Source organism: Carettochelys insculpta, chromosome 6, assembly GCF_033958435.1.
Source record: "Carettochelys insculpta isolate YL-2023 chromosome 6, ASM3395843v1, whole genome shotgun sequence".
Classification (NCBI taxonomy): Eukaryota; Metazoa; Chordata; order Testudines; family Carettochelyidae; genus Carettochelys; species Carettochelys insculpta.
In genome coordinates this window covers 43,998,963-44,008,716 of record NC_134142.1, presented here as the reverse complement: position 1 = coordinate 44,008,716, position 9,754 = coordinate 43,998,963, and positions in this window count along the sequence as shown.

Sequence of the window (9,754 nt, the reverse complement as noted above, 5' to 3'; positions counted from 1 at the left end):
ATCCCAGTCTACACCAGTGTGAAGAGAGAGTGAAGCCAAGCCTCAACAGCCTAGCCATTCCCACAGCCCCAGTCCATGCTCAGCCTGCCCTCCAAAGAGCTTGAACAGCTCCCCAACTCCCTCCCCAGTTCTCCAGACAGCTCCCCAGGCCTCTCCCAGGCCTCCACCCCTTCCCCAAACAGCTTCCCTCCTGCTACCCTCACACCCTCAAACCACACCCCTGCTGGCTCGCTCACACCTCCTCAAGCATTGCCGGTACTATGCTTCAGCATCGCCAAACAGATTCCACGCCGCACTCTCAGGTTTTCCCTCTCACAACCCTGGAAGCCCTAGGCCACTGCCTTGACATTTATCTCCCATGCACCTGGGCCTCCAGCACCCCAAAAGGTTCCCAGGCCATCACCCCAGGCTTCTCAAATCCTCACTGTGCTCCATGCCACATTCCTAGCCCCCAAAAAGCACTTCCCCATCCCTACATGTTTTCAGTAGCAGGATCAAGCCATCCGCCCACTGCTATTGCCTAATATGCTCAAGAATATCCAGTTGTCACAGGCACTGCTAACATACATTGAGGAAGGTCTATTAAACCTCATGTTGGGTACATCAGCCAATCTCCAGCCGCTAGCAATCAGAGCGAGAGCTGACATGGGAGGCTGGGTGGGGGGCAGATTTTGTGCTTACTGCTCTGAAGCATCTGGTACTACCTGCTGTCAGAGACAGGATGCTGGGCCTGGAGTCCGATTCAGCCCGGTAATTCCTACACTCACGGCATTCCAGTGCCTTGCTGCAACCCCCCACGCTCACATGGGTTCCATGCTACCCTCAAAAGCCAAATTGCCCTTACCCCACACCTCCAATATGGCCACCCTGCCAAACACCAAGCCCCTCACCAAGCACCACTGTCACGTCTTAGCAGGGTGTTTGTTCCCCGTAAATGTTAGGAGGAGAGTCTGGCCTAATCTCTATCATCCCACGACTGCTGCTTTCGCTGTACTCCACGAGTGGCTGGCAGCTGCCAGGTGCCCCGAGAGTTCTGACTGGCAGAATGCGATAAAGAGGTAGAATCTTTTCTGCTCACACCTTCGGAGACTTATTTCTGGCTACGTCTCCACTGCAATTAGACACCCAGGGCTGGGCCATGCCAGCTGACTTGGGCTTGAGAGGCTTGGCCTATGTGTCGGTTTAACTGCAGTGTAGATGTATGGCCCCAGGCTGCATCCAGGATCTAGGATCCTGTGAGATTTGAGGGCCCTAGAGCCAGGGGTGCAGCCTGAGCCTGAATGCCTGTACTGCAATTAAACGGCCACATAGCTCAAGCTCATTAGCCAGAGTCAGCAGGTGCAGGTCAGCAGCAGGTGTCTAGTCGCAGGTTAGAGAGACTCTCTAGCTGCAGCTATGAGATCATTTAACAGGAACAGTGAGAGGGGAGCCACTGGATTCAGGTGGATAACAAGAGGAACACAGCCTCTGAATTCCCCAGCTGTGATTTCTGCATCTGCCACAGCAATCCAGCGCTGACCATCTGTTCATTTAAGGCCTGATTACTCACCTCCTCCATCAGCAACAGAAGAGGCGAAAGCCGAGACAGACACAGACCTCGTACGCATCCACACCTGAGCACATGGCTCCCTCCAAAGACTCTCACCTGGAGCTCAGAGTTGTTATTAACAAAGCAGCACCCCCATATGGAATGGCTCTCCGTGGCCAGACCCCACCCAGCCCCATGCAGCATCAGTAGATGATCCTTAAGATCAAGAGACTCGAGATGGGGTTTTGCTTTGAACCTAAGTATGAGCACCCCTGGATTTGGGGAAAGTTTGGAATCCAAACCTGGATCCAAATTCAGAATTGGCAGCAAGCTTCCAACCTATAGCTGGCTGAACCGAAACAGAGGGTAATAATAAAAGAAAGAGAAGGTGATGGGACTCTATTTTTGCAGCACTAGGAACAATTAGATTTGGTAGCAAATGCACTAGCTAGGTGAAAACCCTAGATAAGGATACTGACTACACACATCACCAGGAGCGGCAAGAATCCATGGGCACAATTTCAGCTGGTACACGGCCGGATACAGCCCGTACATGGATGGAGTGCCTGCACTGCTGTTGTTTGCCTTGGTTACCAAACCACTTGCAGCAAGGCTGAGGCAGAATGTGCGGATTAAAAGGTAAACAAAGAGGACCTGTCCTGGACAAAGCTTTGTTACACTAAGACATACCTGTTGTTTTATACGTCAGAGCTCTTCCCAAGGCCAAGGCTTTTCCAATCCAGGGAAGTTTAAAGGACTCTGGAGTTCGACAATAAGTCACCATAAAAATGAGCTCTTCCTGTCTCAGCAAAACCCCACTGCCCAAATCACAGGAGAGCCTCAAAGAAAAAGGTCGCCAGTCAGATGGAATACCTTGATAGATGGCCTGCTAATTCTCTTCAAACCAGTTGGAATTTACATTATGATAAGCTGCTGAAACACATGACGAAAATGACTAGAAGGATGGCTGGCGGGGTGATCAAAACAGTAATATTACCAAAGTACAATCATCTCTGCCACCACAGCTCCCTCAAAATCCCCACAAGCTGCTTCTGTCAATTCAATGGAGCCGCTCTGCCCTTCGTATGGGTCACACACAATCACCGGATTAAAACGCAAGCGCTGTAATTACCCACACAGGGTGGGGGATTAGCCCTCCCAAACTTCTACAGAGACTACTTAGCAGCAGAGCTGCAGTTCTGTGTCCCGCGGTTTGACACCGATAAGATGACATAAGCATCCTGAGTCAAAGTCTCTGTGACCCAGGATGTCTTTCTGGTACAGTCGTGCATGAGAGTGTGCGCAAAAACAGCTTAGCACAATGATTAGCTGATAACTTTCCTGAATGCCGGTCAGGGTGCAGTTTTCAGAGAAAAGCACATAAAGTGATCCATGAGCTGCCCTCACACGGCTACTTGCAGAAGGACTGGATGACCTAATAAATGTCAAGAAAATAAAAAGGAACAACATACTGCAGGGGACTGATGAAAAACCCTACAAGTCAAACATTTTAAATTCAAGGACCAAAGAGGTGGAATTCAAAAAGGACTGAAGCAATAATGTACAGTCTCTTGCTCCGCTGAGTCTCACTGTGGATATTTATATGTCTAATGGGATAAATGAAATGGACCCATTAGAAAAAGTGTAGAAAAATAAGTGGTCCCCTGATCTCAGTTTGAGTGGCAAGAAGGCATCTGACAAGGACACATGAAGTCAGAGGACATGAGATTTCCTCACGGTATATTCCAGATGACATGATCACATTGAGTGGCATAATGTGTACAAACAGTGCTTCTCTTCTGGAGTTACTCTGCTTTGGAAAGAAATGGTAATGTTTTGTCAGACATTAGAAGCGCGACTGCCAATATGTACTGTGCTTGGCATGCTATGTCTAACAACAGACAGCAATAAATATGCGAGGACAAATTTGTTAACACCACACTATTGGCAACCAAAACTCATATAATTTTAAACTGGAAACCTGAACTCCCAGCAAGCAGTAACAAACGGCTATTTCAGTTCAAGGATTTAGGGTCAGTAAGAAAAAAATATTATACAGGCCCCAAAGTAACTAGAAGATGTTTAAGATGAAGACTCTGCTGCAAGATGCCCTCAAGAGAGCAGATTAGGTTGGGAAAGAAAAAAGTCAAAAGGAAGAGGAATGTCAGACTCAAGAGGATGGAAATTCTTTTGGAAAAAGCACAAACAAACAACCGCAAAACTCCAGACCCAGGCAGCTATGTTAAACTGAGCCCAGACCACATCAGAAAAAGCTTGACTTGCAACAGAGCTCAGCATCTACATAGGCATCAAAATAAGCAGTCAGATGTTAATGTATCTATTTATTGTGATCTGGCATGGATGGAGGAACGTTCAAGATTTAAGGTCAATATTTCCAGCTGATGAAAAAGATCAGGTTAATCAAGTGCAGAGAAGATTGCAGGGAACATCAGAGGAACACACTACAGTTAACTGAGTAGTATGATGGGAGATGGAATTCAGCGTGTACAGAAGCAAGGTGATGCACACAGAAAGGAATAATTTGAACTACTCATGTGCTCCAAGTGAATTCTAGGTTAACTGTATCTATTCAGAGGAGAGAAAAAAAAAGGACCTAGGTGTTATTGGGGAGGGGACATTATAATGAAATCTGCCTGTTTAATGTACAACAGTAGCAAAACAAAACAACAGCCAACACAATTGTAGGATGTACTAAGAAAGAGATAGCGAATAGCAGCAAAGTTATTATGTTGCCATTCTTATTGAGGCATCAGCAATCAGCAGTGATCTCATTGGTAGAGCAGAGATGAGTTTTGCACTTGGAGAAGTGATTCAACCTCTTTGTTATGTATGAAAAAAAACATTATCTTTCTGCCAATCACAGACCAGAATGATGGTACAGGTTGAATCTCTCTAGTCTGGGCCCCTTGGAACCAGTTTGATAGTGAACGAGAAAATTTGCTGGACCATGGGAGGTCAATATTGTCTAGCACATTACCAACATTTCCTCTGGTTAGTTGGCTCTTAGAAGACATTGGCTGTGTCTACACGTGCCCCAAACTTCGAAATGGCCATGCAAATGGCCATTTCGAAGTTTACTAATGAAGCACTGAAATGCATATTCAGCGCTTCATTAGCATGCGGGCGGCAGCCGCGCTTCGAAATTGATGCGCCTTGCCGCCGCGCGGCGCGTCCAGACGGGGCTCCTTTTCGAAAGGATGCTGCCTACTTCGAAGTCCCCTTATTCCCATGAGCTCATGGGGAATATGCATTTCAGCGCTTCATTAGTAAACTTTGAAATGGCTATTTGCATGGCCATTTCGAAGTTTGGGGCACGTGTAGACACAGCCATTGAGGGGTAAATTAGAGCTAAATAAAAGCACAGAACACTGAGAGTCAGGAGTAACACATTTACGGGACTATGGAAAACTTGGCCACACTCATGATAAGTGGTTGTCTGGCCAAATAAGATTATGCTGGACAAAGGATGTTGCCAGATGAAAGAGTGCCAGACTAGAGAGATTCAACATCTACTGACAAATTACAAGTAAATCTCTTAGTTTAGGCATTAAACTCTGTCTTTTAAGACATGAAGGCCATGTCTATACTAGCCCAAAACTTCAAAATGGCCGTGCAAATGGCCATTTCAAAGATTACTAATGAAGCACTGAAATACATATTCAGCACCTCATTAGCATGCGGGCAGCTGCGGCACTTGGAAATTGCCCCGGCTCGCTGCCGTGAGGCTCGTCCAGACGGGTCCTTTTTCGAAAGGACCCTGGGAACTTTGAAATCCCCTTATTTCTATAAGCAGATTAGAAAAAGTGTAGAAAAATAAGTGGTCCCCTGATCTCAGCAGATGGGAATAAGGGGATTTCGAAGTTCCCGGGGTCCTTTCGAAAAGGACCCCCACCTGGACAAGTCGCGTGGCAGCGAGCCGGGGCAATTTCGAAGTGCCGCGGCCACCCGCATGCTAATGAGGTGCTGAATATGTATTTCAGTGCTTCATTAGTAATCTTCGAAATGGCCATTTGCATGCACCTCACCATCCAATAACATGACTTCAATTTGAGCCAATTGGCCCCTAAAGGCCTGGAAAAATAGGAAGAAATCAGAAAGGTAAAGACTATTGTGTTTGGAGAGATGACTACCAAGAAGCTGAACTGGCTTTGAACTAGTGACCTGCGTCCTATCAAGTCCCCAGGCAATCCGTTCTGCACTATCTCTGTTTCTTAATAATTTGTGCATATTTTTTCTGCATTGCCTCTGGTTTGTCAGTGTTTTCCTGGACTGGAGATGCTCCAGGACACCACGGAACCGAGGCATGACCTAAACTGCACTACTTAGATGGGGACAGTTCTCTACGCTGAGAACCACCCTGCCCTCCCCAGTGGATGGGCTGTCCCACTGGTGCAACTGCTCTGTGTCCAGCTCCTTGTGGACACGAATTTGCCTGGCCGCAGCCCGGGACAACCTGCAGCTGCCCTCACCTACTTGAAAGCTGGTTCCCCCACTGTCTTACAGCTGAATAAATTTTCAGAGTCAGAGAGACAGAGCCCTGGGGAGCTCCTAACTCAGCTATTGGCAGGAGGCAAGTCTCTGCAAATGAAGCTTTACAACACTGCTGAAGCCAGAGATGAAAGAAAAGCAGCAGGCTGAAGAATAAGATATCAAGTAGCAGCTGCATGAGCTCCACAGGGATCTTATGCATTTCAGCTCGGTCACTTCACGGTGGACAGCCAGGGCAACATGGGCTCTTGTGTGCTTCCAGAGCCTGTGCTATGCCCCCACAAAGTCCCATCCTGACAAGCCCATTAGTTTCACCTTGTGGGCTGCTGGACACCCATCTGAAGACCTTTATGTTTTGGCCAGGAAGGGCATGCACTCTTCTGGTTTTGACATCATCGTTCACCAGAGGAGAGGAAAGGCACAAGAGGGTCACCACCACATGTCTGGTATCTGCCCATTTCTCAGCTTGGCAAAACCTCAGGGGCAAGACCCAACTCAGCTCTGTTCAGCACTAAGCATGTTAGCTGTCCTCAACCAATAATAATCTTCCTTATTATTCCTTCCAGGTAGTGGGGAATGCAAAAACGAGCCACAAATCCTCAGATGATCACACAATGAATTCAAACGACACGGGCACTGAGGTCGTCTCCCCCAGAGCATACTATGCCTTTTAGAGGGATAAAAGTTATAAAGAGAGGCCAGACCCCCCCAAAGAGAAGCTTTTCTTACAGAAACAAATGCCCAAGTGCCAAACCAAGCCTGTTTTCCTGAATCTGTGATCCCATTCTCCACCCTTTCTGAGACGATCTCTAACCCTTATCTTCTGTGCAAAGACCTTGGACTCCCTTCCGGTGAACCCTCATGCTGCCAACACCACAGAGTCCAAGACCAGCAGGGACCACTGTGACCATAGGCTGACTTCTGGGGGGCACAGGCCAGTGAACTTCCCCCATTTCATTCCTGGAGCGTATCTTTTTTAAAAGATCCAATCTTGATATTAAAATGGCCCGTGATGGAGAATTCACTATGGCCCTTGGCAAATTGGAAGCTACTCAGAGTTCCCCCTACAAGGCTTCAGATTCTCTCAGTTCCATTACAATAAGCCCATGATCACAGTCCAATGTCCTCATTCTTTGAGTCTATGACCTCTCTGCAGGGCCATCCCTTGGGGGGGCATGGCCCAGGACAATCTCCCCACTGCACCCCAGATGACACCCACAGTCCACCCCCTTCCCCAAATCCCACCCCAATATGCCTTGTCTCACCCCTGCTCTGCTTCTCACACCCCCATTGCACCCCTTTCTCCGATCCCCTTCCCCTGAGTGATGTGACTCAGGGGAATACTGGAGCATGATGCAGGCAGCAGGGATTGTCCCCTTCTCACCGTGGCAGAAGGAACCAGAGTGAAAAGGCCCCCATCCGTTCTGTTCCCCTGAGCCCGGCTTCCAGCTACTTTGCTTGTGGGTGCAGAGTGGGCTGGGACCAGATCACTGTTTCCTGAAATTGCAGTGAAGCAGAGCTGAGCAGGCAGGGGCTGAGTCACTCCACAGCTCCCACAACCACTGCTGTTGAACGGAGGAGTGGCTCTGACCCCTGCTGCCGGTCCCAGAGCCATGGTAATCTCCCAGGTTCCCTCTCTATGTCCTGTGAAGACCACTGAAGTGTAGAACCTGGGACAGCTGCCCCAAACCTTTATGTGATCCTCACGCTGGTGGCCTGTGAACCATCAGGCCTTCCTGATTTTCTCAAACATGTTCTGCTGTACTCAGCCTGGTGGCTATCACATGAATCAAAGTTATCCTGAGTGCTCTCACTGTGGAGGAGGCTGGGGGAGAGCAGAAGAAATAGAAAGGGAGGAAGGGGAGGGGAGAAGGAGAAACCAGCAGGCAAGAGAGGGAGGAAGAGACTGGATAAAAGAAGGAAAAGGTCAGGGAGAGAGGAGGAGAGTGGATTTATTTTATAGCTTTATGCTGGGATTGATTTTCTCCATTACAGATCGAGCCTTTGCAGCTCAGAGCTTGCACTGCTCAAACCATTCATCAAGCTCTTCCCTAAATCCTTCCCTCCCCAAGCCTGGCTACCATCTCTTTGTGCCAGGATTCAGTCGAGGATTAAACAATCCAGATCTGCATTCTTTGCTTAGATCAGCCACACCATCTATAACAGGGGTCGGCAACCATTTTTTGCAGAGGAGCTGCTCCAAGGCCTTCGGTAAGTGGTCACAAGCCAAACTTTTCTATTATGTTAATACAGGGGTTGTGGGCTCTGGGATGGAGTTGGAGTACAGAAGGGAGTTGGGTGCAGAAGGTGGGCAAGGTGCAGGCTCTGGCCCTGAGTGAGAGATGCATAAGAGCATAGGCAACTCCCAGGTAGCAGGGTACTCAGCCAGACCGGCTACCTGCTACCATGGTCGTCCCACGCCACTCAAAGCATCCAGCTGGTGCTGGCAAGCATGTCTGCATGTCCCTTGAGGCGGGGAGGCATTGGGTCTCTGTGCCCTGCCCCTGACAGCTCCCATTGGCTGTCCAATGGAAGCTGTGAGGATGGTCCTGGGGAAGGGCCAACACATGGACACCTGCTCTCCCCAAGGGCCATCAGCAGCCTCTGGCTGTGTTGCTTCCAGAAGGGGTGTGGCTGGGGCTGCGGCATGCAGGGAGACTTCCTGGGTGCCCCGCCGTGCTACAGGACATTTTCCCGTAATGGCAGGCCAGCTCCAACCAGCATTTTGCCCACCCCAATCCATAACCTGGGGAAGTATGTAGGATTTTGTTTTGCTCCCTGCTTTCTTTTGTTCCTTTAGGCTATTAAAAGCAGGCTGGACAGCCATCTGTCTTGGATGGTTCAGACAGCAAATCCTGCACCTTGGCAGAGGGGCCTACCAAATGACCCTGGCAGTCCCTGCTAGCCCTGGGATTCAAAGTACAACATTAGCCTGGATGTAAGCCACAGCAATCACTGTGGGAGTAACAAAATCAGGGCCACTGAGTTCAGTCTGCTTTTTCTGCTGTTGCCTTTGGTCCATTAGGCGGCTGCCAGGTGCAGAGCTCAGCACTCCAGAAGCTGCATGAGCTGAGCATTAACCCAAAGGCATGGGCTCAGCTTTCAGACTACATCGGAGAGGGATGGGAAGCAGTGGGATGGGAGAAACTGTTGGAAAACAAGCCCGGTGGGAAAAGACTAGGGGATCCCAGGGAAGAGACGGAGGGAGGTTCAGCCACTCTCTGGGTCCTGCATCTGGGACACACTGAGAGGTCAGCAGTCCAGTTTATGGAGCTTCAGGCTGAGAGAGAAATGACTTTCCCCTCATGGGAGGTTGACACTGTGCTGGTTAGCTCTGTGGCAGCCTAACCGTGCTGTCCAGTCCAGAAGACTCCTGCTAGCTGCGGGTTGAGCCATTTCACCTGTCTTGAGCATTTCCCCCAACTTCTGCGCAACTGGTACTACAGGTTGAAGTTCTCTAATCCAGAACTCTCTCCTCCAGCAACATCCCTAATCCGGCATCATTTTAGTTAGCCGATGGCCAATCATCATGTGCGGCCAAGCTTCCGGCAGTCCCATAAAGTTTGTTTACAGCCACAAGTCCTGGCTCTCAGTGTTCTGTGCTGGTATTTAGCTGTAATTTACCCCCCAAAGTCTTTTAGAGCTCAGTAAGCAGTGGAATTGTTGGTAATGCTGTTAGATAACACCGACCTCCCATCCAGCACTGGTCAGGTCCCA